Source organism: Pinus tabuliformis, chromosome Q, assembly GCF_031772625.1.
Source record: "Pinus tabuliformis cultivar Carrire ecotype Pingquan chromosome Q, CPIR1, whole genome shotgun sequence".
NCBI classification, from domain to species: Eukaryota; Viridiplantae; Streptophyta; class Pinopsida; order Pinales; family Pinaceae; genus Pinus; species Pinus tabuliformis.
The window spans coordinates 1,025,075,626-1,025,083,424 of record NC_142296.1 but is presented as its reverse complement, the minus strand read 5'-3'; positions in this window follow the sequence as shown (position 1 = coordinate 1,025,083,424).

The window sequence follows — 7,799 nt, the reverse complement described above, 5'->3', positions numbered from 1 at the left end:
AGTTGATCAAATTAGAAGATTATTGCAAAGAGTTATATGCTATTGCAGTAGACATAACTAAATTTTCAAGAGTTAAGGGACATATAACAGGGAAGGCTTTTTTGGAAGCCTTGGAGTTTGAATTAGCCATCTTGCATGAAATTAAACATTTATTTCTCACCAAGCCTAATTTCAAGAGATACACAAAGGTGGATGAAACATTTAGAAAGATGGTGAGTGTAGAAATCCCAAGTGAACAAAGATGGGATCAATTTGTGAAACAATTAAGTAATTTCTCATTTAGCAACATGACATCTCATCAGTGTTTTTAGGTCAGATCATCAACAAATTCCCAAAGGATAGAGCCACCTCTTCAACAGTTTCTCGGTTCCTATTCTATTGTTCTATTTTTGTAATTTTGTACCATTTTGGTATTTTATTTCAAACAGATTGTAGATCTTTTGCAAATTTTTGTATAAATAACTCCTCCTTTGAGTTATTATGGGTTGAAACCTTGGACAAGATATCAAACAGATGTGTACTAAGCTAGAGCATATTTGAAATAATAAAAAATTCTGGATTTACCTCATATGGTCTGTTTCTCAGTGAGTTGCATTTCATCTTGTTTATTCATTATGTTTTCTTCATATAAACTAAGTCTTTTGCAGTTATCCATTTCAAAATTTAACTGAGTTTCAGTCTCATTTTGAATCATGTGTGAAGTTGTGATTTTAAATAAGAGAATAATTTGCAGAACAGTTTGTTATTGTAAGTTCCTCGTTAAATATAAACTACAGCAGATCTCTGTAACCGTTTAATTATATTTTTTTGATTAAGAAAACATTGTTTTCTTAATTTCTTCTTATAATTGGTTAAATATTCAGTTTGAATATCAGATCAATTATACCTCTTCACGTTCTACTTCTCCACCCCATTTAAATCAAATTAACCATGTGTAGTTAAAAAACATCCTTTTATTTTACTTGGAAATCTATCTAGGTTTAAAGCACCTATTTATAAAATTGTTCATTGGTAATCCAATCATTTAAAACAAAAAAATACTATAGATGCTTTGGCATAACTAATCTACCTTAAGTTATCTCAAAGGAAAACATAAGATTGGCACCGTTTCTGTGGAGCAAAGGATTGAAAGATTTATTTTCCCTGGGGCAATTATTTTTCCCTTTTCCTTTAAGGTGAATAAAGGATTAGATATAGGTCAAAATATTTCCCCTGGTGATTCCATTGGTCCAAGTTGGCTCCTTTTAAGCATACCAGATCACTTTTTGATTTTGATATTGTTAAACCTCTACGAGATCCATAAAGACTTATTAGGGGAGCCTCTTCAAGGAGAAGACATCAAACCTCTTCTTATTCTTCATATTTACACCCTTAAGATATATCATCTGTAGATCCTTTTTCATTTGTTCCATCTAATCTTGATTGGAATGAACTACCCCCTAGGGTTTCTGAACTCCATTCAAGAGGAGTAGATCTTCCATAAGCCTTTTTAATCTAATCGCTTGAGTCATATCAAGTGACATCCATTCCTATCAAATCACCTTCATCTCAGGAATAATTGGGTTTACATTTACCTAAATTCATGCCTACATATTTCATTTCTCCAACTCCTTATTCTGTTCCATCAACCTCCACTAATCTTGAAGAGACATTCTCTATCTATTCAAATCCTTTATTTGAAAATAAGGAAGACCTCCACCAGGAATTTATAAGTTGGTTATTAAAACCCCTTTGAAATATTCAACAAGGTCCCCTCCCTCTTTCTCTCCTCCACATATTAGTACCCTTACTGATTCTTCTTCTTCACCTTCATTTTCATCATCTTCCTCTTCTTCTTCATCATCTACTCAATCACCCCAGACTCCACCTTCCACTATGGATTTTCAACCCATTGTGCAAGAAATATATGCTGCTTTAGTCCTTCCTCAAAACTTAACAAATTTTCTTGATGGATATCTAAATAATTTACCAAGATTTAATGGAGAAATTGGTCCTACAACAGAAGATCATGTACCAAATTTTCTAGACTTTGCTGATAATATGAACATAGAACATGAAAATGTTTATATTGAGATTATTTATGAAATCCTTAGAAGGAAATGTTAGGATTTGGTTTAAGCAACTTAGACCTAACTCTATTAGAAAAAAAAATGAGCTCATAACTATATTTAAAAATCAATGGGGGCTAAAGAAGGATCTTGTCTACTTTCTCACTAAATTTGAAGAATTGAAGAGAAACCCTGGTGAACCAGTAGCTGAATTTATCAAGAGATTTAATAAACTCTATCATAAAATGCCTTCTAATTGTAAACCACCAGTAGCAGCTGCAAAATTCAGATTTTCCAAAGTGATTGAAGATGAATTTGCAGTCATGCTCAGAGAAAGGGTATCTAATACATTAGAAGACATGCAGACAAATGCTATAGAGGTAGAAGCTAATAGGTCTGCTTCTGGAAAACTTAAAGCTAAAGAAGAGAAAAAAGAAAGAAAATTAAAATCTAGGGTTGATGACTCATCTTCTTCCAAATCTAAAATTGAAGAACATAAAATTGATGAAATTACATCTTTACTTAGAAACCTTTCTAATAGGAGTTCTAAAACTGAATCACAACCTAGAACTACTCAGAAAATTGCTGTCAAACCTCAAGCTCAAACACAATTTCGAAGAGCTCCTCAAATGTAGATCCTTCAGAGACCAGGTTCTGATCAAAAAATTCAACCACCTTTGTTGATTGATGATAAAAAACTACATGATGCAGGTCCTTTAATTACTTAAGATATTAATAATTTGGATTCTTCAGCAATACAAATGGCAATAGTTCCTTAATTGTCCCCTCAGTCTTTTGAACAAGAACAAGGATATGCTCAACTTTCAAAATATCAAGCATTTTTTGAATTTCTAATTGCATAGTTAAATAAAATATATGATCTAAGACCTAGGTCAGGCCTAGGTAGACCTCTAAAATCTACCACTATACTTGAACCTACAATAAAATCTATTCAAACACAAACTCCAACACCTCAAACTATAGAGTCATCTACTAAAACCTTTTCATCTAATAAGACCATTTTGACAACTTTTAATATTGAAAAGGAATTGGAAAGGGTCAAGATTCCTATCCCTTTAGATGAACTTTCCAAAAACCCTAGTTATAAAAATCAAGTGTCTAAATGGATACAATCCTCTAGTGTAGATGCTGAGGGAGATATTATTAGTTTGCAAGATGAAAAAACCTCAATAGTTTTTGGCCCTAGCTCTGATATGATTGATGAGATTGTTCCACCATTTTATGTAACTTTAAAGGTCCATGACTTTCTTTTGTATAACTGCATGGTGGACTATGGAGCTTCTCATAACCTTATTCCAAAGGTAATTATGGACCAACTTCAGTTACAAGTTACTCATTCTTATCATGATCTCCATACCTTTGATTCAAAGAAAGTACCATGCCTAGCATTGATCAAAGACCTAGTCGTGACCTTAGCCAAAATACCTGTCACGAGTATAGTTTTAGACATAGTTGTTACTGATATCCTTGCCAAGTTTGGAATGCTCCTGTCAAGATGATGTTGTGCTAAACTTGGAGGACAAATTCAGATGGAGATGTCTTTTGCTACTATTCTATTCTATGGAGGTGAACATTTAAGGTTATATAGGGAAGTCAGATTCCTCCATACTGTTAGTAGGTCTGATCAAGAAAAAAACCACCCCATCTATACAGTAGATCGGGATTTTGGTTGCTTTCAGTTGTCCTTGCAAAATTCATCAAATACTCGAATTTCCATTGAGAATACAGTTTCCAAACCAAAAATTGTAAAATCAGATATATGGAAAAATTATTTTGATGGCTCTTGCTCAAAAGAAGGAGCAGGGTCAGGAATTGTTTTAATTCCACCAAATAAATATAACTCAGTCATGTAAACTTGAATTTGAAGTCACCAATAATGTGGCTGAGTGTGAGGCTTTTCTTCTTGGTCTTGAACTAGCTAAGAGTCTAAAGGTTCAAAACTTGAGTGTCTTTTCTGATTATGAACTAATAGTCAAGAAAGTTAGGAACCTGTGTCAAACAAAGCACCCAAGACTTAGGTCTTATAGAAATGAGGCTTGGGATACAATTGAAAGTTTATTTCAAGTATTTAACATAACTGCCATACCCAGGGATGAGAATATGCATGCTGATTCACTTGTTATTTCAACAAGTTCTTTCAAAATCCTTGAACCAATATTATTGGAATATCATATTCAAGTCAAATAGAGACCATCAATTCCTGGTAACCTTAAACACTAGCAGATCTTTGAATATGATGAGAAATTGAAGCATTTATTCAAGTGATTGATGAATTTTCAAACATGCAAATTGAAGAAGATCAAAATGATATTCAAGAATCAAATCAACAGATACCAGAAACTTATTTTAACCCTAAAATTCTTGACAATGACATCATTCAATTATCTAACAATTTTATTCCCAAAGGATTAGTTCCATTGGAAAAACTCTTTGATAATAATGATGTCTCTAAAAACCCCATATCTAATTCACCTGAAGAAGAAATTGAAGAGTGCAATATTAGTACCTTAGATGAAGTTAGAAATGTTAAAATATCATCATCTCTACCTTTGGATGTAAAGAGAAATATTTTATTCTTCTTAAAAATTACAAAGATGTTTTTTCCTGGTCTTATAATGAATTAAAAACTTATGATACTTCTTTGATTGAGCACACAATTCCTTTAAATCCAGAGGAAAAACCCTTCCAACATAAGAAGAATCAATCCAATACTTATTCCAACCATTGAGAAAGAAATTAAAAAGATGCTTGATGCTCATATCATAGTACCCTTGAGGTATTCTGACTGGGTGGCTAACCTAGTTCCTGTCAGGAAGAAAAATGGTGAAATTAGGCTACGTGTAGACTTCCGAAATCTAAACAAATCATATTGAAAGGTTAACTACCCATTGCCCAAAATGGATAATTTCAAAAACTTTCAGGTGAAAACAAGATTTCTATGCTAGATGGATTTTCTGGTTACAATCAGATTATGGTGAGTCAAGTTGATCAAGACAAAATTTCTTTTCCTACTCCCTAGGGTACATTTATGTATGCTAGGATGCCATTTAGATTGACGAATGTTGGAGCCACTTTCCGAAGGGCCATGGATCTAGCATTTGTAGGTAAAACATTTGAATTTACTATCATTTATCTAGATGATTTAATTTTTTTCTCTAATTTTGATGAAAATAATTTAAAACACTTGAGCAAGGTTTTTGATAGGTGCATAAAATTTGGCATATCCATCAATCCAAATAAATATTTATTTGTTGTAAAGGAATGGAAATTAATAGGGCATATTATTTCCAAGGAGAGAGTTAGCATTGATCCAAAGAGAGTTTCAACTATTCAAAGTCTATCTCTGCCTAGAAACAAGAAGGAGATACAAAACTTCCTTGGGAAAATTAATTTTTCTAAGAAGGATTATCCCTAATTATGAAGAGAGTAAAAGATATAACTGACATGTTAAGGAAGAAGAATGAAGTGAAATGGATTGTTTTTTCCAGATATGATTTTGATTGGATCAAAAAATTTATATCTGAGGCCCCTACATTAGCCAGTCCTGACTACTCCTCTCCTTTTAGCACATTTTCTTTTGCATCAGAGACAACCTTAGTAGCTGTACTTTTACAGAAGAATATAAATGGTGATGACCAACCCATATCCTTCTTTAGTAAAGTCACGAGGGATATCTAACTTAGATATGATATTATTGAAAATCAAGCTTATGCTTTAATAGAAGCCCTCAAATCCTGTAGAACCTATGTCTTGCATTCACACATTATAGCCTATGTCCTGAATCATGCTATAAAAACTATTTTGACCCAACCTGATACTAATGGAATAAGAGGAAGATGGATTGCCAAAATTCTTGAATTTGATATTGAGATTAAGACCATAAAGCTAGTAAAAGGTCAAGGTTTTTCCAAATTGTTAGTTGAATTGAATTGCAAAGTATTGGGGATAAATTTGGTTTTGAACTTTCATCAGGGGAGAATCCACAAGAACCTCCTTCTTTTGAAAATGGGGAGAATCCACAAGAACCTTCCTCAATTTCATCTGGGGAGAATCCACAAGAACCTGCTTCTTTTGCAGAAGGAGAGAGTCCATAAGAACCTCTTTCTTCAGATCAAGCCATTCTTGTTCATATAGATCATAAATATCTACTCTCTGATTGGTATTATGATATTGTGTAGTTTCTTAGAGATTTTCAATGTCCAACTAAACTTGATTTAAAGCAGTGTAAATCCCTGAAGCTTAAAGCAATTAAATACTGCATTATCAATGCTAATCTATACTGGAAAGACCCTCTTAATATCATTCTCCTCTATTTGAATGAAAATGAAATAGAGGGAATTATAGATCAGTTCCATGCAGGGTTTTGTGGTGGAAACTATGCCTGGAGAGAAACAACTTACACAATTTTAAAGGCAGGTTTCTACTGGCCCACACTTTTTAAAGAAGTAGGAGAAAGAGTAAGAAGCTGCACACAATGCCAAATATTTGCAAGGAAATAAAAGTTGTCAACACTTCCTCTTGTTCTAGTATTGGTCCAAGATCCTTTTCTACAATGGGGGTTGGAATTTATAGGGGAAATTCATCCACAATCAAATAATCAACATAGATGGATTTTAACTTCTACAGACTATTTTACCAAATGGGTAGAGGCTATAGCTGTTAAAAATGAAACCGATATTATTTTGATTAAATTACTTGAGGAAAATATTTTATCAAGATTTGGATGTCCTCAATAGATTATTACAGATAATGAAACAACTTTTATTTTTGTTAAAATGATTGAGTTCTGTCAAAAGTATTCAATTCTATTACACCATTCTACACCATACTATCCACAAGGTAATGGGCTAGCAGAGTCCTCCAACAAGAGCTTGGTTAAGGTCATTAAGAACACTCTTGAAGACCATAAAGAGAGTTGGGACAATCACCTAATCCATGCAATTTGGGCAAACAAAGTCTTGAGCCTAAGAGGTCCATAGGAAAGTTTCCTTTCCAATTAGTTTATGGTGAGGAAGCAATTTTTCCCACTCATTTAGCTTTACCTGTTATGAGATTCCTTTAGGAATCTTATGAAGAAAAATATGATTTCTCTAGAAGGATAAATAAAATCATTGAGTTAAATGAGGACAGGGATGAAATTCAGTACAAGCTAAGGAAATATCAAAATAAGTTTAAGGAGCTATTTGACAGAAAGGCCAGAGAAAGGAATTTCAAGAAAGGTGACCTGGTGCTTAGATGGGATACAAGGAGGGAGGACAAAAGAAAGCATGAAAATTTTTGAAAACCTTTGGTTTGGTCCATTTAGCATTACAAAATTCAAAGGAAATAATACATTCATCCTACAAAATCTGGAAGGACAATATTCCTCATTGCCAGTCCATGGGAAATATCTGAAACATTATATCCAGTATTAGATTTTCATCCATTCATTTTTCATCCATAAATATTCAGAGAGTTCATTTTATTTTGAAAAAATTGCAAGTGTATAGTTGTTTTAGAAAAGACTCCATAGCCCGATGTTGGGAATGGGTCCCCTAGAGTCAATTTTGGGGTTAAAGGACCAAGTTTTGGGGTAGAAAGCCCAAGTTTTGGGGCAGAAAGACCAAGTTTTTATATAAGAAGTGTAATGTCTCCACATTTTGTGGTCGCAGAGAGCGAAGATGTAAAGTGTCAAAAAGGGTTTCCGCCCTTCTTTTATGTTATTCGTGTTAGCTTTAAGAGATCTACCCA